The sequence below is a fragment of the Oryzias latipes genome, chromosome 20 (genome assembly GCF_053564925.1).
Source record: "Oryzias latipes strain Hd-rR chromosome 20, Olatipes_Hd-rR_3.1".
NCBI classification, from domain to species: domain Eukaryota; kingdom Metazoa; phylum Chordata; class Actinopteri; order Beloniformes; family Adrianichthyidae; genus Oryzias; species Oryzias latipes.
Window position 1 is genome coordinate 17,989,850 of NC_136256.1, and position 23,561 is coordinate 18,013,410.

Consider the following 23,561-nt stretch of genomic DNA (forward strand, 5'->3'; position numbering starts at 1 on the left):
AATTAGTTGCCACTTTTTTGGACGGAACTGTATTTTTTCTATCACACACTTCCAGGTTCAACATAAACGTGTGGCCAATATTTGCAATGAGTAACTACTTATTAGATATTATTTTGCAAGCATGAATCTGGCCAACATAGTGGTTTCTGATATAAAATGTGAAAAATCACAACTCATGGGGTTTTACTTTTATCTGGTTGCACACAGATTTGAAATCTCACATCAGATTTCACATTATCAGCATTTGCTAATTGATTTCTAGAGGTGTAACGAATAATCGACTTAATCAATTAATCGATTTTTTTCCAACTAGATCGATGTGTCTGAGGCAAGCTGTTAATCAAATTGATCGATAACATTCTAAAATCTTATTAAAATAAAATAAATTGACTTTATTGACATCGGAATATACCATTTGGATTATTTTGTTCTAATGTGGGAAAACAACAATTGGCTTAACTTTATAAAACTAAAATGTTGCTAGTTTCATAAAGTTATTGTTTTTATGTTTGTTTGTTTGTACATATATTTAATTTACACTTCATAATACTGTAAGAAATGCAAGGAATCTGGAAAACTTTACCTGCACTGGTCAGTACCAAGGTATTTATCTCCGAGTCACACTGAATCAGTCGATCTGATTCACGCCGATCAATGAATCGGATCGTTCATAATGAACAAATATTGACTATGAATCGTGTCGTCAACCACAAATTATGACATGAATTGTTGTTAATATGAAATGTCACCCTTATTAATTTCCATAGTTTGGTTAGTGATTATTGATAGATTTCCTTTCCCGGCACATAAGGTTGATTTCCTAATGTGCGTTTTAACACTTAAAATTCAGCCACCGTCATTCTCTTAGTTCCTAAAGTTGGCTCTCACTCTTTCTCTCATTAGTACTTTGTAACCAGACAGTTTATTTGAAATTATGAAAGCATTAAACTCTCTGATGTAGCAGTTTAAAAATCAATAGCTGAAACCCTAGCTGCCTCACTTAAGCCCTCTCCTATGGCAAAGGGGATGTCTCTTTCTCCCTCTCTCTTAAATGGTAATTTCATTTGCAGTCACTAAGACCTCACCGATAATTACCAATGCCCTGAGAGAGAAAGTCGAGTGAAAGAGGGAGGAGAGGCATGGGGAACAGGAGAGGGAAAGAGGAGAGATGGATTAAGAAAGGAGAGTGAATGCCAGTCAGTAGAAAAGCTTTCCTCCTTCCATGCTTTGATCAGAGTTAAGAACACATTGCGCTACCTCTATCGCTCCCTGACACCAACCTCTGAAAAGGGAAGATGGAGAGCGGGAGGAAGGGAGGGGTGGAGGTGGGAGAGACGAAGAGGCCGACAAAAAAGAATGATCCCTGAGGTCTTAAATAGCGGGCCTTAATTTCGACATTGAACCCCCTCTGTTCTTGGGTTACACCGGGGCGTCCATTTTCAGAGAGCGCCACCATTCATTTTTTCTTCCCTATTTCATCTCTCAAATGAACTAATCAGAAGGGGGAATATGAAGTGTCCTGCAGGATTCATTTCTCTAGAAGCATATGGCAATGATTGATGGGGGACAACTTTGAGCTTCCCAGGTCATCTTCCCTGCACACATCTGGAAGCATGCTATAATTCTCTTAATTTTATACCTAGTTTCTTTCCCCTGTTCCATATTTTCCTTTTTTTTTCCCACTCAAACTTTAATTTCATTTTGGTCAAAAAAGCTCTTAGTCTGTGTCTTTTTTACCCTGTTCCCGCCCTGAGGCCAACACAACCCGCGATTTTGGTTAAAATGATGTGGTTGAAATATGTTTATGAGAGCGCTTGTTTTCGTTAAGTTTTCTTAAAAGAAAGGCCTTAGTGCTGAACTTTTTTTGACGTTTCATTATTACAAAACACTGCAAAAGTAATAAAAGTCACAGAAGAATAATTATTTTGTCCTTTTATAAAATAACTTCTTTTTTTGTTTTTCCTAAATTACAAAAAGACAGAGGGAGACAGACAGTCGTTTGACAGCAACTGGACCTTGTTACTCTGTGCAGGGAAATCGACTTGGTTTTACAATAACACCAGAGAACCACTAAATGCTTTTGGGAAAGCCACCCATCCTCCTGCTGCCATGTGATGATCCCACCTCTGAAATATTCAGCACCATTAACATTCCGATGGGTATCATCTCCTTTCAGACACAATTCGCTCTGCTCCTCAGACCTGTGGGCCAAGGCAGGGAGCGGCTTGGTAGCAGATGGTATCTCTTCTCATTCTTAACAAGATCTCTCCTCCAAACACACATTGAAAGGATCACATTGAATGAAAAGGAAACAGAACACTAAAGAGCAACCAAATCACCTTTATAAAAATAAATAGATATTAAAATTTTAAGTTTGAGCTTTAGGAAAAAAATCTCTGCACTTGTTTTTTCTCGCAAAAGCTGTACCTCATTGAATTGGTTGTTAGCTTAATTGTGTGTTTGCACTAACCTGTTGAAGATAATGTTGTCTTATCTGTGGCCATTAAAGGCTTCCATTGGTTTTAACGGCTGAAATGTTTGATCTTAATTACTGATGATGGGATTTGTAGGTAAATTGTTTTTCCGATCACAATGTGTGTTCACTTGTACACTTTAAGGCTTTCATGTTGTCAAGGCTCTCTGCTGAACCTCCCATGATTAACTAGGTGTGTGCATGTGTGCGTGCTGCCGCTAATCAGGTGAGATCATGTGAGAGACGGAGCTCCACACTTTGAGCACAATTAGCCGGGCGTTTTGGCATCTTAATTGGCGACATTCGATCCCAGGCACCAGCTGATGAACCACTTAGCAGCAAACGTATGGATTAGCAGCCGGCAGAGCTCTTCTTTTCTTAGATGTAGCTAGCAGGTCAGGAATTAGTGCACTTAACACTGCCTTACAAATGAAGACAGCTGTATTGACTAGCACGGAAAAAGGTTTTCCAGTTCCAGTTTGCTCCTTCTAAATTTACTCTCCTCTTGAAGTTACTCCTGTCTTCTGTCCTTATCATCTTATGTGTTTTCTCCTCTCGTCAGCTTAAAGAGGCTTTTGTTTAAATATTGCTTTGTTCCCCTTCTGGACTGTTTCAGCCGACATGTTGGCTGTGGGCCACTCAGACTGGGCCGTGACAGTATTTGGCGTTTTGTTGTCATGGTGCTGGAGCTGTCTCAGTTGTCTGGGCAACATGTGCCGCGGCTCACGGGAGCCTCATAAATGTCATGTTTTGACGCAACCGCTCTGGAGAGCAGGAAGTCCTTGCCAAAAAGAAGATAGATGGAGCGCCACTGGTGTTGAGGATGCCATTTTGCATTAAATCAGTTATTCCGGCATGTGTAGGAACGCAGTAATATTTTCCAACACTTGCATTTGCGCGTTTCTTTGCATGCATCAACAAAATGTACTTTTTTTTTTCCCTTTCTGAACTACCTACCGTTCAAGGAGGCTCACAAAAGCTCTTCCTGCCCTTTGTAGGTGTGTCACGTTTTTTCCACGCTACTCCCTCCCCAGGTCATTGTCATGTTCCTGGGCCTTCTGAGCAGAGGGCTTTAAACAGGAGAGACAGCACTTGTCTGTTAGATTAGCATGTCCCCAACGTCACTTGCATTCGCCTGCACACGTCACCACTTGTCTGGAGGTGCCTGTCTGGCTTTATTAGAAAATGCTCTGATTTAATAGTTGGAGAAATTTTGTCAAAAATGTCTGTGATGCATGTAATTTGAGGATGATAACATGTATTTGATTTGATGTTTTTTTTTTCTTTCTTTTCTTTTTGTTCAAACACTGGCATCAAAAAAAGAAAGAAAGTATTAAAAAAGAATTAGAAACTTTTTTTTTTTTTTTGGCAGATCAAAATAAATATTCCTCAATCAACATTATTATTATTTAACTTTTTTTCTTTTTATACTAACCAACAAAGCAAACCGGCAGGGCAAAGGCCAGCCGGCACTTCAAACACCCCTGAGATTCCAGATACCGTGGGACCTTCTCTTATATTTATTGTGGGAATCAGAATTTATGATGAGTAAATTGGGCTTCTTCATCTGTGTGCCGGGGGGTTTGCAACATGCGGCCGAGATGGCTTGACTTATTGATTACAGGGAGAAGTATGCCCCATTTCAAAGGCAAGGAGAGCCCCACACCGCAACTTCTGAGAATTAATTTGCCCGGCATGGGCCTTCATAAGAAACACATGTCCAAATGCAAGCACAGACACAAACAAGTACACAAAAAACTCAAGCCTGCAGGTAAAAGGCTCGACAATCCCTCCTCCTGCACCCGTCCTAAAAAAACTAAAAGTCCACCCATGCATGCCCCCCCCGTTTGCATACACACACACACAAGCACATACTTTTTGTAGCGCTCCAGGTAAAATTGTAACCAAAGATTGTGCCAAAATTGTAATCTTTCAAAAGGTTCACAAATTATAGTGGTTTAAATTTGATGTTTTGAGAAGAAAGTTTGAGCTTTTAAATTTTTTTACTGTTTCTGATTTTTTGGGACAAAAGAACATAAAAAAGAAAAAAAACGTCATCTTTTACCCAAATTTAAAAACATGTTACACTACTAAAACTCTAACTACAGTGGCAACAAATACGATCCCAACACTTTTTCAACCACTCTGCTTCTCCAGCCACAGCTGAACTATCAGTGGTTCATCCCTGGCATTGTCCACTGGATCACCCTCTGCCCTCAGACACCAGCTCCTATTTCACCAGCAGCACCCGCGCTAATTTATCATCATGGTCTTGACAGACAGCACATCTGTGTGTGAACGGATGGAGTGAGGACAGAGTAAACTGAAGGAGAGACAGCAATGTGAAGGGGGGGCAGAAACGGCGAAGGGCAGGAGGAAATAAGGTAACAAGGAGGATTCCAGTCACACAATCAAGACTTTTTAAGGGTCACATTTTGTTTGAAGGGCCCCATTGTACCCTTCACTACACCTCTCTTGATCCCTTCTGCCTCCGCGCTCATAACACTGCCAGTTAACCCCCTCAGCAACTGGACAGCTCATTGGATCGGGCTATCTTATATTACAGCCCATATACTGCGAGTGGGATCTGGAAAAGAATTAAAGAGCTTAAGAAGTGAACTGAGAGAATGTGGAGCTGCAGAGGTTTACACTGCCATAGCTTCGCAGGCTATGACGGCGCATGTTTTTGACGGACAGCTTTTTGTTGATTCTCTTTAGTAAACCATTCGTTTTTTTGAATATTTATTGGCTGAATGACGCCGCCGCACTTGTCAGCGAGGCAAAGCTGCGAAGCCGTGGCTTTGATGAGGGTGATGGGCAAGTAGGTCAAAATGCAGATGGACACACCTTCTGGTTTTCGCATGTCCCGGGCTTGCGTTGGTAGAGGATCTGTGTGTGGTGCATGCATACGAGACAGCAGGTGTGCACATACACGAGTTCTCATGTGTGTGTTCAAGCAAGCATATCTGTTTACTTTTTGCTCACCAAAACCCACTCACATTTGAATGCAGGAGACAGGACACATCTCTCTGCTCTGTGAGCCGCAAGACAGCTCGGTCTGAATATTTTAGTGCACACACACATATCATGCACCCGTCTGCATGCACGCACTCGCTTCCCTGGGGTACCCCAATGCAGCTCCTGGGGAGTGCAAAATGGAACTTTTTAGAAGCCAAAAAAACATTTCTCTCGAACAAACTAGTCTCACTTAATAATACCACACTCGTGTCTCCTCTCTTCTCTCACGGCAGCCTGTCATTACCTAAAAGTGTTGGGTGTTTCCGTAAGAAAAGGTCGGGTCTGTTGTTTTGGTATCAAAAAACTGTGCTACATGACAGATGGCAAAAAAGCTCGAAACTATTTAGAGTCAATGCATCATCAAATGCATTTTAGTGTGGAAGGAAAATGTATAAGGAGTTCAGCACTTGTGGATTTGCTGCAAAGTCACAGGAAGTTAAAAGCTTCCAAGAAACGATATTGACTGGAATGCTTATTTGGAACTTGCAATATATGCGGCGAGATATTTTTTTATGTGCATTTCATGGTAAAAAAACTATGTTGTTTAGCCTTTTTCTTACAGTGCGGAAGCAGCATTTTTTTTTTCCAAATTAACTAACATACACACAGACAAAGCAAAAATCACAACAAGCACACAGCCAGTGTGTACACAGACAAACACACACACCTTGTGCTCTTATGAAGATAAATATGGCAAGAGGTGGATTTTCACTGGCACCCGCTGAATGGGACACTCATATTCATCTTTGCCGTGTTCGCTCTTTTCAGATGTATTTACGTGTGTGTTGGGGTGTTGCCGGGATGGGAGGGGGGCTAGAGTGTTATTGGGGATACAGCAGAAAGGGTGTCTGCACCTCACTGCCTTTCCAATGTATGGAAATGTATGTGCATTTTTAAAGTGGGGGGGGGGGTGGCTAAATTTATTTCCCTCACCCCTGCACACACTACACCCCTACCTCTCCCTCCCCACCTCATTCCCAAAGCTGATAAACCTATGGATGGATGATAGATGAAGAGAGAGGTAGCATCAGAGGGGGGCGTCTCTGCATGGATGCATACATGCATGCATTGAGGTGTATACAGCCCGCTTCCCCCTTTTTCCTCTCAAATAGAGGCTATAAAGTCAGTAAGACGAACACATGCATAAAAACACACACACTTCTGAATGCGGGACGCATGCATACCAAACGTAATCCATACTTTTACATAATGGGGTGGGGGCGAAAGAGGGGCTGCAAGTCAACTCCTGTGGCAGGGTGATAAAGATAATGGGAATCATCTGACTCTTCCTCTTTTTCCCTATATGTATACACCTTCACCTAGGGAAATGGTGATATGCTATAGGGGGAAATAATGAGAAATGGAGAAGGTTCCCTCTCAGATTGTCAGAAACATGTGTGGGTCATGTGTTCGCTTTGTGCAATTTTCACAATGTGGAAGGATTAGAGTTCATGGTGTTGTGAGATTAAAGAAAATTGTCCTGAGTGCATATGTCTGTGAAATTGCAAAAGTATAGCACCTATTGCATAACGGAAAACCAAATGCACTGTCAAGTTCAAATCTGATGATATACATTTGATGAAGTTCCAGCCTATTTGAATGGTGGGGTGTTTGTTTATCTTTGGAATTAATTAAGCAGAAAGTATGCAACACACTCTGCATACAAACAAACGTGGGACTCTGTTAATTATTCAAAGAAAGTTCATTTTTTTTCTCGAGAGGAATATAATTAAAGGCATTTAACCATCAGGGACAGAATGAGATCAAAGATGTATATTTGATATCATGCAGATAGCATTTTTAAATTAGCAAACCCTCTTAACTTTATAATTATCTTTGGTGTGAGAACTGAGGCAAGAAGTTCTTTTGTGTTAATTCGGGGACTGAAATAGTCTCCCAAGAATTAGAAGAAATTAATTAGAAATAATTTCAGATAGATATGCAGATTGGATTTTCAATGCAAATATGTCTGGGAGAAGTTTCTTTCTGTTAATGTTATTCTATAACAACACATTGAGAGACTTTTTTGAGTTCTTAAAATGGTTTTGCATGTAAAATCCATGCTTTCTGTCATTATGTTTTTTATATTTTTTTTATTAAAATGTATATAAATTTTTCTAGAATTTAGAAGGGAAAAAAGCTTATAAGACAGAGTTTGTATTATAAAGTTATAATTTTTTTAATAAAAGACATAGCATAAAGACAGTCTTTACCACTCTATGCACGGTAATCTTTGGATTTATGTGTCAGAGACGCTTTTTCTTTACTCCCCCCTTCCGATTTTGTCGACACTCAATGTCCAAATATATCAAAAAATAGGAGGAAAAAAAAAACATGCCGGGAAGAGGACAGGATGTGTCTGCGTTTGTGTGTGAAAGGGAGAAAAGACCTGCATAGCCTGCGTGTAAGAAATAGAATTGTTTCCTCCATATTAGAAATCAAAGATAAGCCTGATGTTATGTCGTGTCCACCATTTTGACTGGAGTGAACAGAGCGGGAGGATGCAGGTGCACCGGGATGAATGTGTTGCTGTTACTACCTTATATCTACTTAAATGTTTTTTGTTTTTTATACATCCAAGTGAAATTCATGCTGTTTTAATTCCACTCTGCACGATTCATTTGACACTTTTATGTGTGTTTGCATCACTCGGGGTGGAGACTCTTGCTAAATGTCGGTTTTGTACGACTGCTGCAGAGGTATGTAAGCCTGCAGGTGTCTGCGCCTTGAGCGTTTATAGTCTCAGAAAGCTCTTGACCTCAAACCCCACCCCCCCAACACAACCACCCTGTGTGTTTGTAGAGGACCCTTGAACTTGACCATAGAGAGAAAAAGAGAGAGGTGATGGGACTGGAGCGGAGACTTTAAACAAACCGCTCTGATGGACAACAAAGACAAGGGGGGATGTTGACCCAAGTTGGGGGGGGTCACTTAAAGGTTGGTCTCCAGGGCAAATGTTTGTGCACTTTTTCACTGTTTACCAGTGTTGTGCTGCAGAGCATGTGTGAGATTGTGTCCACCTTCAATTTAAAATGTTCAAGTTTTTGTTTTTTCTTACAATACCACATCATATACTAATTTTTAGGTGTGTAATGATTAATCAACTTGATTGATACGTTTATTTGTATTTCAACAATCCAAACAGATCAATCTGTCTGAGGCAACTTGTTAATTGGACCGCTACCATTATAAAGTTGCTTCAAAATGAAATAAATTGATTATATCGATATTGGAAAGTCCTATTAGGATTAAGGCACATTAGGTTTATTTTTACTAAAAACAACCAAGTGCCATCACAGTGGACAACACACGTGTGATAGCAGCAACAAATGATCAAGCCAGTGAGCTGAACTTGTGAAACTACAATGCAAATGGATTTGCCAATAATTCTTGTTTAATTGTTTGTTTGTACCCATATTTAATTTACACTTGATGATCTTGCACGAAACATAAGGAATCTGGGTAACGCTTCCTTTTACAGTACAGTACTTACAGTGTACTTAAGTGGTATTTACATGGTACTTATAGTGTAACTACTGGGTACTTTCAGGGTACTTACATGGTACTTTTTATGGAATTTACTGGGTACTTACAGTGTGTTTACATGGTACTTTCTATGGGACTTTACTGAGTACTTACGTGGTACTTTTTGTGTCTACTCTGTACTTACATGGTACTTACTGTGTATTTATATGGTACTATTTGGTTCATACCTATGTGTTACATACTAGGTATTTATAATATTCTTACTGGGTATTTACATGTTGTGCAAAGGTGTCTTTTATGGTACTTACCACATGTAAGAACAAGGTAAGTACAAATAAAGTACCTTGACCTTTAGGTCTGCACTCGCTGCATGTTTCATGGTATTTACCATGAATTTACCACAGAAACTACCCCTTAAGTACACTGAAACTGTAACTGTAAAAGAAAGTCAGCCCTATTTCCACTCAACTACATGGTACTTTCAGTAGTAAATGCTGGGTATGTTCACTTGAATATTACTTGGTACATACCCCTTAAGTACAATGAAACTGTAACTGTAAAAGAAAGTCAGCCCTATTTCCACTCTATTACATGGTACTTTCAGTAGTAAATGCTGGGTATGTACAGGTATTACCTTCCCGTACAGTGTACATACACACTTGGTCTTCTGACCTCACCACATGAGACAATGCTAACCTGTTGGTAAGGGTAAAGTAACTACATTGTAAAAACATATTCTGGCCTGATTACTTCTTGTAACATGAGGCAAGTTTAAAGAGAAACAAGACAGCAGTGAAAACAACAATCTTTAATATGATACGTGTCTGCAGCATACAAAGTGTCATCACAATGAAATAGGTTTTAAGTACAAAACAGTACAAAGGAGAATTCTAAAAAACACATTATTGGCCTGAGGGTCGTGCTTTTTGTCCATCAAAATTCTTTCAGCAGAGTTTGGTAACAGTGCAGGACTTCTTCAGGGTTTGTAACTGCAAGAAAATTTACAATATGAGCTCAAGTGAACATAAAAAGCAGAACGACTTTGATGAAGTACAAAATATATTTTACTTATTTAATCATTTCTGTAATGAGTTTGATAAATTTCTGTGAATTCTTTTTCGCTTTGACTGTAATGCTTGAAATTAATCAATTATCCTCATTTATGAACATGATAGATTATTCACAACTTTATATTTTATTTACATAAACAAGAACAACAAAAAAGAAATCAAAGAAAAAAAATCAAAATTGCCATAAAAAATCTAATTTGTTTAGACAAAGAATGACAAAAGCAATGTTTTAATTGGCAATTGCTGTGTGTATTTCTTCTTTATAAATATTATTCGCACCTACTATTTGCATTAGCATGAAAAACATTGCAGTGTAAAAGAAAAGGAAAAAAGAAATAAATAGGCAATTTCAAATTCAACAGTTATTCACAAAAATATGTTTTAATTTTCAAACAGTTACATTCACTGTTGGGTGGTATTGTTGTCTCTATCATATTTGAAAATACATAAATAAATAAAAATAAAATAAAAACGGCGAAAGAAAAGAAAATGGGGAAAATGCAGTTAAACTCTTCATTAATGTAAATAATATGTCCACTTGGTGGATTTAACTTACTTTAACTTACTCTCCTGTGGATTCGTCTGGGATGTCTTCTTCACCACAGCTGATCTAAAGCGGTAAAAAGACGGAAGTACGTCATCATTATTTTAAATAAACGCCTTTCTTTGATTTTCCCAGAAAGACGTGCGCTCAGTCAAACGAGCACAGAACAACAGACGTTATCATTTAGGCTACGTGTTTGTTTTACAGGTGCCCCACTCCTGGTAAGTAACAACAATGTTTGTAGATTTTCATTACAAACTTTGAAAATGTATACATGAAATAACTGAAATTATTGCAGTAAGGTAGACATGCTCTTACGTCACGTTTCAAACACAGAGATAGTGGCTTGAAATCACGAGGTTAGCTTCTTTATAAAGTTTGATCAGTTTAAATATTTACATGTAATTTATCCAAAATTTAAAAAAAACAAAAACACTGGTTTACCTGCCAGATGAAGACAAATTCAAACTGTTGCGCGCGCCTCGAGGCTCTCCGGATTAATCGAGTAATCTGCACGTTCACTTTGGGGGTAGTTGTGCTGCATTCAAGTGCGCTGGGAATTTGCATCTTTACTTAACCCGACCTAGTTAACAAAAACACACACTCGGGGTGTTTTTAGTATTAAAAGTAAATATTTAGCCTTGTTGTCTTACATATTTTCCTGACATTATATAATATATATTAAAACAAGTTCATTTTTAGAACAATATTTAAAAAAAGTTAAGTTTTGAATAATTTATTATCATGTTTTTAAATGAGGATAATTGTTTAATTTCAAGCATTACAGTCAAAGCGATAAAAAAATCATAGAGATTTATCAAACTCATTACAGAAATAATTAAATAAGTAAAATATATTTTGTACTTCATCAAAGTCGTTCTGCTTTTTATGTTCACTTGAGCTCATATTGTGAATTTTCTTGCAGTTACAAACCCTGAAGAAGTCCTGCACCGTTACCAAACTCTGTTGAAAGAATTTTGATGGACAAAAAGCACGACCCTCAGGCCAATAATGTGTTTTTTAGAATTCTCCTTTGCACTGTTTTGTACTTAAAACCTATTTCATTGTGATGACACTTTGTATGCTGCAGACATGTATCATATTAAAGATTGTTGTTTTCACTGCTGTCTTGTTTCTCTTTAAACTTGCCTCATGTTACAAGAAGTAATCAGGCCAGAATATGTTTTTACAACGTAGTTACTTTACCCTTACCAACAGGTTAGCATTGTCTCATGTGGTGAGGTCAGAAGACCAAGTGTGTATGTACACTGTACGGGAAGGTAATACCTGTACATACCCAGCATTTACTACTGAAAGTACCATGTAATAGAGTGGAAATAGGGCTGACTTTCTTTTACAGTTACAGTTTCATTGTACTTAAGGGGTATGTACCAAGTAATATTCAAGTGAACATACCCAGCATTTACTACTGAAAGTACCATGTAATAGAGTGGAAATAGGGCTGACTTTCTTTTACAGTTACAGTTTCATTGTACTTAAGGGGTAAGTACCAAGTAATATTCAAGTGAACATACCCAGCATTTACTACTGAAAGTACCATGTAATAGAGTGGAAATAGGGCTGACTTTCTTTTACAGTTACAGTTTCATTGTACTTAAGGGGTAAGTACCAAGTAATATTCAAGTGAACATACCCAGCATTTACTACTGAAAGTACCATGTAGTTGAGTGGAAATAGGGCTGACTTTCTTTTACAGTTACAGTTTCATTGTACTTAAGGGGTAAGTACCAAGTAATATTCAAGTGAACATACCCAGCATTTACTACTGAAAGTACCATGTAGTTGAGTGGAAATAGGGCTGACTTTCTTTTACAGTTACAGTTTCAGTGTACTTAAGGGGTAGTTTCTGTGGTAAATTCATCGTAAATACCATGAAACATGCAGCGAGTGCAGACCTAAAGGTCAAGGTACTTTATTTGTACTTACCTTGTTCTTACATGTGGTAAGTACCATAAAAGACACCTTTGCACAACATGTAAATACCCAGTAAGAATATTATAAATACCCAGTATGTAACACATAGGTATGAACCAAATAGTACCATATAAATACACAGTAAGTACCATGTAAGTACCCAGTAAATTCCATAAAAAGTACCATGTAAGTACCCTGAAAGTACCCAGTAGTTACACTATAAGTACCATGTAAATACCACTTAAGTACACTGTAAGTACTGTACTGTAAAAGAAAGCGTTACCGGAATCTGGAAAACCTTACCTGCACTTTTCAGTCTCCTGCTATTTATCTCTGTGTCACACTGGTTGAATTTTTGGCTAAAGATGTCCTGGTTTCAGTGAATCAGATCGTTCAAAATAAACCAATAGTGACTATGAATTGTACCATAAACTGCAAATTACAATACGAATTACATCATAGTTAACATGAATGGTAACACCTCTACAACTATCATTATTCAGTTTAACAGAGTGTGTTGTTATCGCTTATTTTCAACTAGAATTGATTCATAAATGTAAAGGTTTATATGCTTAAAATTCTACTTTGCAATGTCTCCCCTCCATTCATGTGGATGCAGATTTTTCAACCATATCTTACAGAAGAGACAGAGAAAAGTGGAGATGGATGGACCAAATCCAGCCTTGCTAACCGAGCCAAACAATCCAACTTAACAAATAATGTTTCCATAAGATGTGGTAAAAAGTGCAAAACTGCACCACTGAATAGTGAAAAAGCATACATGAGACAGACCAATATTCCAGATAGATGTGATAAAGATGACTTTAAATAAAAAGCTGCTGGAGAAGATGAAAGGAGTCAGACTAATGGCATGGAGTCAGAAAGAGTGCATGCCTGTTTATGGATGAAGATTCTAGGAGAGGAAGAGGAGAGGAGTAAGTGTGAGAGGAGGAAGGAGGGAACTCAGGAAGAAAATGTGAGGTTAGGAGGAGAAAAGGGCAAGATTAAATGGAGAGGCAGGAAGGAGAGGATAATGCTGAGAATGAGGTGAAGAAAAGGAGGCTGGTAGGAAACAGGTTGAGGTGGGAGGGGTCTTAGTGAGGTCAAAGGGGAAAGCATCTTTTGGCAATGAAAATTAGGTGCCGTACGTGTAACTTTCTAATTGTGGTCAGAAGATAAGGGGGTGAGGTCTAGGCACGTGTCTCAAAAAAAAATAGCAAATAGAGACAGGCAGAGGCAGCCCCGCATGGTGTGTGCTAACTTGCACACACAGTGCATGTGTGTCTTCATACTCAGTATGTGTGTGTGTGTGTGTGGCTATGAGTGTGTGTTTTAATAGCCACAGTCAGAGAACCTCTGTCAGACGGTCAGCTAATTGGCCATCTTACAAGTACAGAGGAGGCTGCTCGCAAATTGGCAAAAAGGGCAACCGGCTTCAATCTGATACCAGACTCCTCTCTGTCACGGTGCTGTCCATTAGACAACAGCTTAAGTCAGGAAATTGGAACAAAAATAAAGAAAACAGAATACAAAACAAGGGAAAAATAGTGGCGTAATTGTGCTTTGGAGACTCGTATTGTTGCGCTCGATTCGTGTGTAGTGAGACAATGGGGATCATGCAAGACTTAGCGTAAATAAAAATTTGGGGGAAAAACATTGGTAACTCAAGGAGCTGGTGTGTTATTTTATTTGTGTGTGTGTAAGTGTGTGTGTTTTCTTGTTACAGAAGCCTCATGTATTTTAATCCGTGTAAAGTCCCAACTGGGTTCCAATTAGGAACAGGTTTCCTTACGCCCTGTGGGGAAACTGATAATTATGCTGTTGACTGTGGATGTGACTTACAGTGTTTGTGTCTGTGCTTGTGTGTATATGTGATGGTGGTGGTGGTGGGGGGGTGGTGGGGGCACATTTGTGTGTGGTGCAGGGGGACCTGACGCAAAGGATGATATCCTTTTTTATCTTTCCATAATGTTTACAATGGTGACGTTGTTAGCTGTATCAAATGATCCTTCATAATTAAACACAAAGCAGAGATGCAAATCCTCTCATCTCAGTTGTTTATCATAAGTAGGGAAACCCAAAAACACACATGCACACACACTTTTTTTGTTTTTTACCCTAAATCCAAGCTTGAAGGCACAACGAGCTCTAATGGCTGAGAAGAGATGTTCTGGAACTGTTTTTGTTTTGACTGTAGAGCATTCTGGCACTTTTGCAGCAATTAAAATAAGGTTCAAGGGGGATAATCTACTGTAGTCTTATTTATCCGATAGTAGCATTTACACATCCAAGTGTCCAAGCTGGACTTGAATGATCATGTATCTGATGTAGAAATGCAACTATCAAGGTAACACGACTTTTGAAATATAGAAATCCAGCAAGGGTTAGACGTTGTGTGTTCATGTGAGCACATGATGGGTGTTTTGTGTGTGCAAGCATGCGTCTGGGTTTTTCTGAGTGTGACAGCTAGCTGTGCCCTCACGCTCATGAAACTCCACAGCCGTATAACCTTGAGAAAGGAGAGTGACGCTGATGTAGTGGACACTGCAACTCTCATATCTAAACCTAAATGCTGAAAAATGTCCCATCAGATAAAATTGATGACCCTGCCTCCAGAATCCCTGATACCGTATATACATCGGCCGTATGAGGCTGAGCCAACAAGTAAGCAAGAAATTCTGGATTTTTTTTTCTTTCCTCTGTGGCTCTCTACAATTTGAAAAGCTTGACATATTGTTTCATAAATAAATAATAATAAAAGAATACAATCCTGTGTTTATTTTCAGGGCTGCAGCGTTTGGGCACCCTTTTGAGCATGCTGTGTATTCATGAACTCTTTATTTTTGTTTCTACACCGTGTCGGAGCAAACACGCCTCACAGGATGGATGCTGAATATGAGATATTTACAGCATTTTTTTCCCCCTTGCATCTGTACAGATAGCTTTGCTAGAGTGCTGCTGTAAACAGATGTAGACTTATTCAAGTCAGACGAGAAGAGGGCATGGAGTTAAATTCAACTCGCAAATCAGAGTTAATTATCATACTCCTCTCTGAAGGTTTTTTTTTTACATAAAAATGAAAATAGTTGAGGTTTTTTAGAGGGGCACAAGGAATCTTTTGAGGCTGCAAAACAGCATAATTGTTTTGCTATCCAATCTGATGTTGTACTACAAATAATATATGGTTATTTCATACAGCCTCCAGACCGCCAAGATGTTTTCAATTTGGCACAGCCCTGCGATCATGATATCACAGAGAAAAGAGAAGGAAAGAGCTTCCAGTCTGGGACGGCCAGACCAGTCAGAGGGCGATTATTTCAGAGAACTCAAAAGGCTTTTTCCTCTTCTCTCTCTCGCTGGGACAAATAATTCCATAGTTGCTGAGGCACTGAAAAAGCAATCTGCGGAATACCCCAGGGTCATGTCTGTGGCCGGATGATTTGTGTGAAATGTCATACATTAAATATAAGTTTAACATTCAGCCCGGCGCACTGTAAAACTGCCATGTCGTTGCCACAGTCCACCATTTCCCTTTGTGCATGCAAGGTTCAGGTTGAGGAAAGCGGTCACAAAGGAGTTTAACACACAAACCCAGGCACAGACATGGACAAGCATGCACGCCACCCCCTGTGTGGACCCAATCCTGAAGGGGGTGGGTGGAAGAGGGGTGCGGATAGCAGGGAGGCCATTCAATCTACAGCTGCATTTCATTTATGAACGCTAAAGAACTAGCTTTTCTCTTTCTAATAATGCACGTAAATCTTTGTTTAGTTATCAGCATATGCACCCATAATTGTTTTATTTTTTGATCTTTTTCATTGGGGGGTTTTGGTCTGGTCAGCATTGACTGAGGACAGGAAAAAGAAAAGGTTTGAAGGAGGATGTTGACAGACAGGTGGACACTTTCAAGGCAGGTGTTGAATTTGTCTCCAGGCTGGGAGATGAGAATGTAAGTGAAGAGGTGAGGAAGGGGGGGAAAGAAAGGATTGTAACTAATTCATAAAGTTTCAGGAAAATAGCAGCTACTGAAAGCAAGAGATACAGAGGAGAAAAAGGTGTCTCCGGGGACTTCAGTGAAGCATCTCAGAGACTGAGAGAGGGGAGATTCTGTCCATCCCAGCAGATGAGAAAGAAATGACAGAGAGGCTACAAAGGATGTCATCTGCCAGATGGACAACTGATGAGTTTCCTCCCTTTTCTTTTAGTCTTTCTGTTTTTTCCCCTCATGGCTTGTTTGTTTGCACTCAGTTGGTGCCTCTAGAAACTTTCTGTCTGAATGACTACAATAAGATCATATGTTTGATATGTAGAGAAGGACCATAGGGGATAACAAATTCATTGAAAATGGACAACTTTCATGACAATCAAAGGGCAAATGGGATGGTTCTGAGCACAAAAAGTGGAAAGCTCCATCAGCTGCGATTAAAGTCCTACTGCAATCATCTTTTAAAATGATCAATGATTGTGTGATTTAGGCAAAATCCAAAAATCCTCTGTTATTTTCTAGCAAACAGTTTCTGCAGAGTTGTAGTAGTTCATTAAAAATTTGCCTGTGAGTTGTGGAGTGGACTGTAAATGTGAAGTAAGCTCGCCCCCAATTCCCATCATCTGTCTTTCTCCCACTAGCTTACACCCTCTCACATCCCCAACCTAACATTAACGGTTCAACAAAACTGGCGAGCAATATCAGAGCTATCCAGCCGTACAGTTTTGAGCCAGTTGTCACAAGGAAAACGGCGATGTAAGTGGATCCATTTGTCTGCAAGTGGATGCATCAGAATGGACCTGAGCAGGAAGCTTGGGGCCAGCCGATTGTTGCACCAACGTCACTGCTAGAAGCTTTATCCAATGGTACATTTTCGTCTGCTCCTGATTCACAAAATGTAAAACAGAATTTTCTTTATCTATGTCCTCTATCATGACAAAAATGCAACAAGAACATGTTAAAAACACGATTTGCGTTGGAATGGGTCTCTAAGCAGTGCCAGATTTAGATGGATATTGTTCATGAACGTAATTATGTTACTCTATGCTTTTTCAATATTTTCTTATCTACTTGGAGCAGTTCAATTTAGTCTTTGCCTACTGGTGTTTGACCACATTTGCATCTAAAAAAAAAAAGAAGAAAATCTATGCACTCTTCTTAGTACTGCCCTGAAAGACCTTACCACCTGATTTATCAATTTCACCTTGAAGGTGTTGTATTTGCCGGTGCATTTGTAAGCAACCTGGGACTCTTTGAAGACAAACACACAATCGTTCAATCTACACTCCCCCCTTATGCCTAACCCGTCTCCCCCATTCCACTCCCCTCTACTTCAAAGCAGACAGGCTGAGATGAAGGTTTGGGAAGAAATGGAAAACAAATTGTTCATTTGTGTTTAGGAGGAGACCAGACACTTGAGCAAATGTTCGCAGCAGCCGCTCCTCACGTGCGCTACGGTAAAGTTATTTAAAGGTTGGCTGTGGAAAAAGGCATAACAAGACAAGGATACGACAACTGCTGGTTTAGAACGTCCCACACATGCAATCAAATGTTTAAATGAGAGAGAAGGAAGCCAATGATCACCTCTGGGGCAAATTTATGGAAATGTTGAGCAGACACATCTGGAAGATAACTTCCAACCCTGCTATGTGGAATGATGTGCATCAAAAGTGCTGCAAAAGTTATGGAACTGATGCCAAATTTTCTCTGAGTAATGCTCCAATCAAACAGGCAGCTGCAAATCCAAAAAGAAAACATGACTTCAGAAAAAGCAGTAAAAGGGGTTATTCAACATATAGCTTTTATTTTGCTTGTCACTCCATTGTGAACACGATTCTCATCTGCAGTACTCATAGACTGCAGGGAAACAACAGTCCGAACTACCACATGTCCATATTCTTATCACACAAAAGCACAGAATGGTTAGAAAAGTGACCTGAAGTCAAAAGATGTTAACTGTCAAGGTAGAGGCTGAAGTCTTTTCTAATAATACATAAATACATCTGTGTAAGACAACAAAGTGTGCACTCCCCCATGTAAGAGAACCATTTTCATTCAGCAGATTATAAAAAGGGCCCTTTAGCTTTGATCATGAAACATAAATTGAAGCTCTTTCACCGACAAAATAAGAGATTCTTTTTGATGTCAAAGGGCATGCTAGACTCCTCTAAAGGAGACCATGCTGAGTTTAATAGATGCCTCCTGTTAAAGAATTGAAGACGCATTCAGATAACATGCATATCATTTTGCTTTACTCTCAAAGGAGATGTTGGACAATTTGAAAGATGAAGAAGATAAAGCTCTTTGCTTTAAATAACCTCTGCACCAATTTATTATGTCAGGGTTTGACTGATGAGATAAAGGACTGTGAGCCAACAGCACTGCGCCGACCACTTCTTTGTCACACCGGCAGCCTTTCAGGTTCTGGAGAATAATTTGAAACTGACATGTGTGTGTTCTGGAGAGGGATTGAACACTTGAGTCAGTCTTGTACCATATGCTCAGGTATTGTGTGAGGCTATACTTCCACACTGAAGAGCTGAGGGACCTCATGCCTTAAAGGTATATAACATAATTCTACCTTATATGCGTTTTGAACCACATACCTGTTATAAGGATAAATGGGTTGATGGCAGTAGCCAAGACTGTGGTTCCTCGGCCTTCATTCACAAGGTAGGCAAATCAAGGCAGCAAATCAGGAACAATGGAGCCCTCAACGAGCAGAGTGGGGATCAAAGCAGCGCTAACTGGCCATTGCAATCCAATTGAAATGTTCACTTTGCATCTCTCCAAACGTAATGGATGTGGAAAGTGGGAGGTGAAAGGAAAGGGCTGCTCACTCACATTTGACATAAAATTATTGGAGCTAAGAGGAGGAAAAAAGAGAAAAATAAAGGACAGTGGTGGCCTTCTCCGTCATCCAGTGCAGAAGCTTTGTTGTGTCCCTCAGTTATTTTTACTTTGAATTTTCAAAGACTCATTTTCCCGCTCCCTGATGGAGGTTTCTTTGATGGTAACATTATAATGATATATGAAATGCTACACCACAGTCCTTGTGCATGTGGAGTAGATCGAGACAGACTATTACTTGTGTCCGCCATCTCTCACCCCATTCCTCAGTGTTTCCCAGTCTAACTTTGCGTTTCTTTTCCTCCATCGCGTTCTCACTCCATCCCTCCATCGTCGACGCTCTCCATCTGAATGTGTTGATCACCTGGAGAGATGCTGCATTAATGCTGACGCCCAGTAAAAGGCAGATTCTCCTCTTTATTTATCTGCACTAAAATTCCTCCCAATCTTTCCAGCACATTTCACTCAATCACACAACTCAGGCCATTCCATTAGCCACACAGGGGCGTTTTACCCCATTGAGCACAACACGCCCCGCACTTCTATGAATATAGATTCCCTTAAATTATGTATAATGGGAGTGCTCAGATTTTAGCATTTTTGCTAAGAGGCTTTGAGGGTATATAAGTTGTTTCTCCCGCTTTTTTAAGTGCATCTTGAAATTCGCAGTGTTTGAGAGAGACTGGAGATGCCTCCTTGGAGTTTGTACATTGTAAATGGATTGTGCCTGTGTACAATCATGCAAAGTTGTGAGCAGGTCAGAGACAATTTCCCTGCGGGTGGATGTATGTGAGTAATGGATGAAAAACAAAACCCACATAAAAATATATGATCAACTTATTCTTAGGTCATTCTGTGAAACCTCAGAAAGCAAAAATACAATTACTGGCTGTGGAAATCCACATGGTTGATGCTAGAATGATTCTACATTGCTGCTGTTTTCATTAGTTAACCCCCTGTTAGATGTATCTCTTGGTCTTGGTGTGGGAGGTCAGGATTTTATCTCTTGTGGTGCTGAATGTTTTCTGCCGCGAGTGAGTAATATGACTAATTGGATGGTGAGTAATTTGAATTCACATGTTGACAGTTGGGATCCGTGGATCTCAGCAGGAGGGTTGGACACAGCTGAGTTTTATCAACAAACAGTGCAAAAATCCCATAATAACAACAAAAATCAACATCCTCATTACTGACTCCAAACAACATCAAAAAGGCCTTCGTAACTCTTTCCCCCCTTGTTTTAAAGCAGCGATTATGTTTAGTGTCAAACCAGATATATCCACACTTTTTTTTTTGCAAGATGTACTCACCGGGAGGTCAAAAACATACGTACACACACACACACACACACACACACATATATATATATATTTGTGGCAAACACAAGTTAACATTCGGTGTTAACACAAGTTAACATCAAAATTCTGTGTACATTATTACTATAAGTGTACAGATTTGTGGTAAGGAGATAAAGCCAGACTTATATTTTGCGTAAGGCCAATTTGTCTGTCTTTCCTCTTTTTTCGTTTTTTTCTCTTTGTTTTCTGTGTTTTATTGTGTTTTACCGTGTTTTACTGTGAAGCACTTTGTGATTTTTATCTTGAAAGGTGCCATGCAAATAAAGTTTATTTTTTTTATTTTAGCAATTATGAAGTATTCTTTGTTCTTGCTAAGCTGTGGTCTTCATAGGACCTCTATGTACCTGTAGTTTCTGCTGGAGCAGCCCATCTCCTGAAGCTTCACCATCTCAGTTATTAAAAAAGCCCGTCAGAATGGCACGATGTATGTACTCCACACTCGCTGCTTTTTATTTTTCAGTTTGTGGCTCTTTAAAGTTTTTTTTCACGAATCTGTACCCTGAGATTCTTAAAAAATGAGTCCTGGCATGTCAAATCTTGCCCAATGTGGTTGCACATGCATGTATTTAAACTCCTAAAAAAAGCCACAATAACTGATTTGCTTTTTTGCTTTTTTTGTCTCTATGAAACAATTTATTTTACATTTCTAAATTTTGTTTCTTTTATTTTGTATTTAAAGCTGCATAAATATGTCATTTCAATATTTTGAAGGATTTAGTGTTGATTTCTTACATTTGAGCCACCATTTTTATTTCGGTCACATTGTTTTTGTAAGCTATTCATCTTAAGTGTTTATCCCAGCATGATCACCCTTTATTTACAGTATTTTGTAGCATCACAGGAGTTTGTGTTTTTCTTTGGGTCAAACTCCGCAACAAGTTACAGGCTTCCTAGACCTCCTGCTTCGTTCTGTGGTTGTTTTATCTTTGACACTAATAGAACTGACGCTCAGGAAATACAAACATGTGTCAAAATCCCATTATAAATGATTCTCGGTGGTGAGGCTGCAGTGTGTTAGTATGCAGATGAGAGGCCGGGAGCCTGTCAGCGCTTGTCTTAGGTTGGGGTGAGCCTGAGCGCCGGCTGTCCATGTTGTTAGAGCATAATGGAAGTGTCACCCCCGAGGAAAAACTGCCGGTCGCTTGGGTCACCATGCCCTTCAGCAACTGACACACATCACAGGTGCAACAGGAAAACCCAAAAAGCAGACGGCCGCCATGGCAACTGAACTGGTGTGAATGCATGCATGTGTGTACTGCTGGGTGTTTCTGCGCGTATCGATCCAGCATGTTGTCTAAACTGTATTATTGACCTAAATGCTGTTGCTAACATTGAATATGTTCTCATTCACGTGTAATTTTAGAAAGAATTTTAACACTTGTTAGCTTCACTTAAGAAAACGTTGGCTAGTGGGGATTTATTGCAGCAATTTAGTTGGATTGCTTTCATAAAACCTGATTTTGCATCATAGGAGCCATATATAGAAAGTGTTCCAGTAGCTCCATGCTGCCCCAACACAAACACACACAAATGCCCGCACCCACATCTTCCCACCCACAAACAAATAAACATATACAAGAAGCCCTCTCACATATACAGACACACACGCAGACTTTTTATTGATCTACAGCTTAGCTCATGCCAGCAGGTAGTCCAACTCACCAGTTATTCTGAGGAAGTGCTTTCAGTAGCTCCATCCACATACACGCTACGTGATTGTTTCCACTGGCTAAATCTACACAATTTGTACACAGCCAACTCTTAAGACACCATCACCTCCTCTTCACAGATCAAGGGGCTGAGCTTGTCAATATCGTGCAAACACACACTTCCAAACACACACACGGCTTTTTAACTCAAGCGTGTTTAAAGCTGTGAAAGTATCCAGTTGAATTCTGCTTCCTAGTTAGTGCTTTGTCCTGTTCTCTCCCTGCTTGTCCCTTCCTCCTTTTAAATATTGCTTTTCATCCTTCTCTGTCATAGTCATGCTTTTTGGGTTCTCTTTACAGTTGATAACACAGTCTAGGGTGTAAAGAATGTGGGATTTTTTTGGAGAATTTCTTGTAAGGGAGTTGAGCACGCCCGTGTGCACACACGTTTGTCCCAAATCATCAAACCCTGCACCCCCCTGCTGTGTCCGCTCTCTATAATCTGATTTGAAAACAAGGAAGAAGGGCAGTTTGTTAAACCAATATTTGGGGAATGTTTGTCATCTAAGTCAATTAGCCCTTGCATAACCGAAGAAGCGTTCACTGAATATATGGAGTAAAAATAAAAAAAGCGTGGCACCCCCTCCTTCACCGTGAGTGTGCAGCCGCTTCCTTCCTTCTTCAAACTCAGTCCCTCTCGTCTTTGAAATGGATCGAATTAAGACGTTCAAGGATTGTTCTTGGTCCCTTTTGCTCTTCAAAAAGGTCATAAGTCTAATGTAATTATGGCGCATAACTGTGGTAAGGGAAACACACGCCAAAAGGGGAGATATGTACAGACAAGCTGTGGGCTGCAACTTTCTCTTCACTAAGCAGAATGGTGCTTTTTTATGACTGAATCAATATCTTTAACGAAGGCTTGTAAAGCAGCCCTGTTAGAGACTTTATTTAGGCTTACCTGTGTCTGACCTTTTCGTACTCTGTCTTGACTTTGTTCGCATGAAAACATCTGGAAGTTTTTCATAGGAACCAGGTGTCTCTGCACACTGTATAAAATAAATGACCACAGTGTGTCAGATTTTAGAATTTATTCAATTTATGGTGATGCATGTACTGTTTCTTGGCGGGACAGAGTTTCAGATTTAGGTTGAATTAATGTTCTCCAGCATTTAGTACATTCAAACTGTGAGTGC

At 39.6% G+C, this 23,561-nt stretch overlaps 3 long non-coding RNA genes across 3 annotated transcripts in view; 1 reads left to right on the top strand and 2 right to left on the bottom strand.

The window, feature by feature from the left end:
* The window catches only part of LOC110017289 (uncharacterized), a 31,610-nt gene that overhangs the window by 3,858 nt on the left and 4,191 nt on the right, over positions 1-23,561 (bottom strand). Inside the window, exon 2 of the long non-coding RNA XR_002872385.2 lies at positions 19,620-19,725. This is a non-coding gene — a long non-coding RNA (uncharacterized LOC110017289). The remainder of the gene's footprint in view (positions 1-19,619; positions 19,726-23,561) is intronic.
* LOC144988510 (uncharacterized) lies at positions 9,767-10,657 on the bottom strand. Its single transcript, XR_013652436.1, has 2 exons — positions 10,604-10,657; positions 9,767-9,966 (listed from the first exon to the last, which is right to left on the bottom strand). It is a non-coding gene; the product is annotated as an uncharacterized LOC144988510 (long non-coding RNA).
* On the top strand, positions 10,722-11,712 carry LOC144988509 (uncharacterized). Its single transcript, XR_013652435.1, has 2 exons — positions 10,722-10,812; positions 11,517-11,712. It is a non-coding gene; the product is annotated as an uncharacterized LOC144988509 (long non-coding RNA).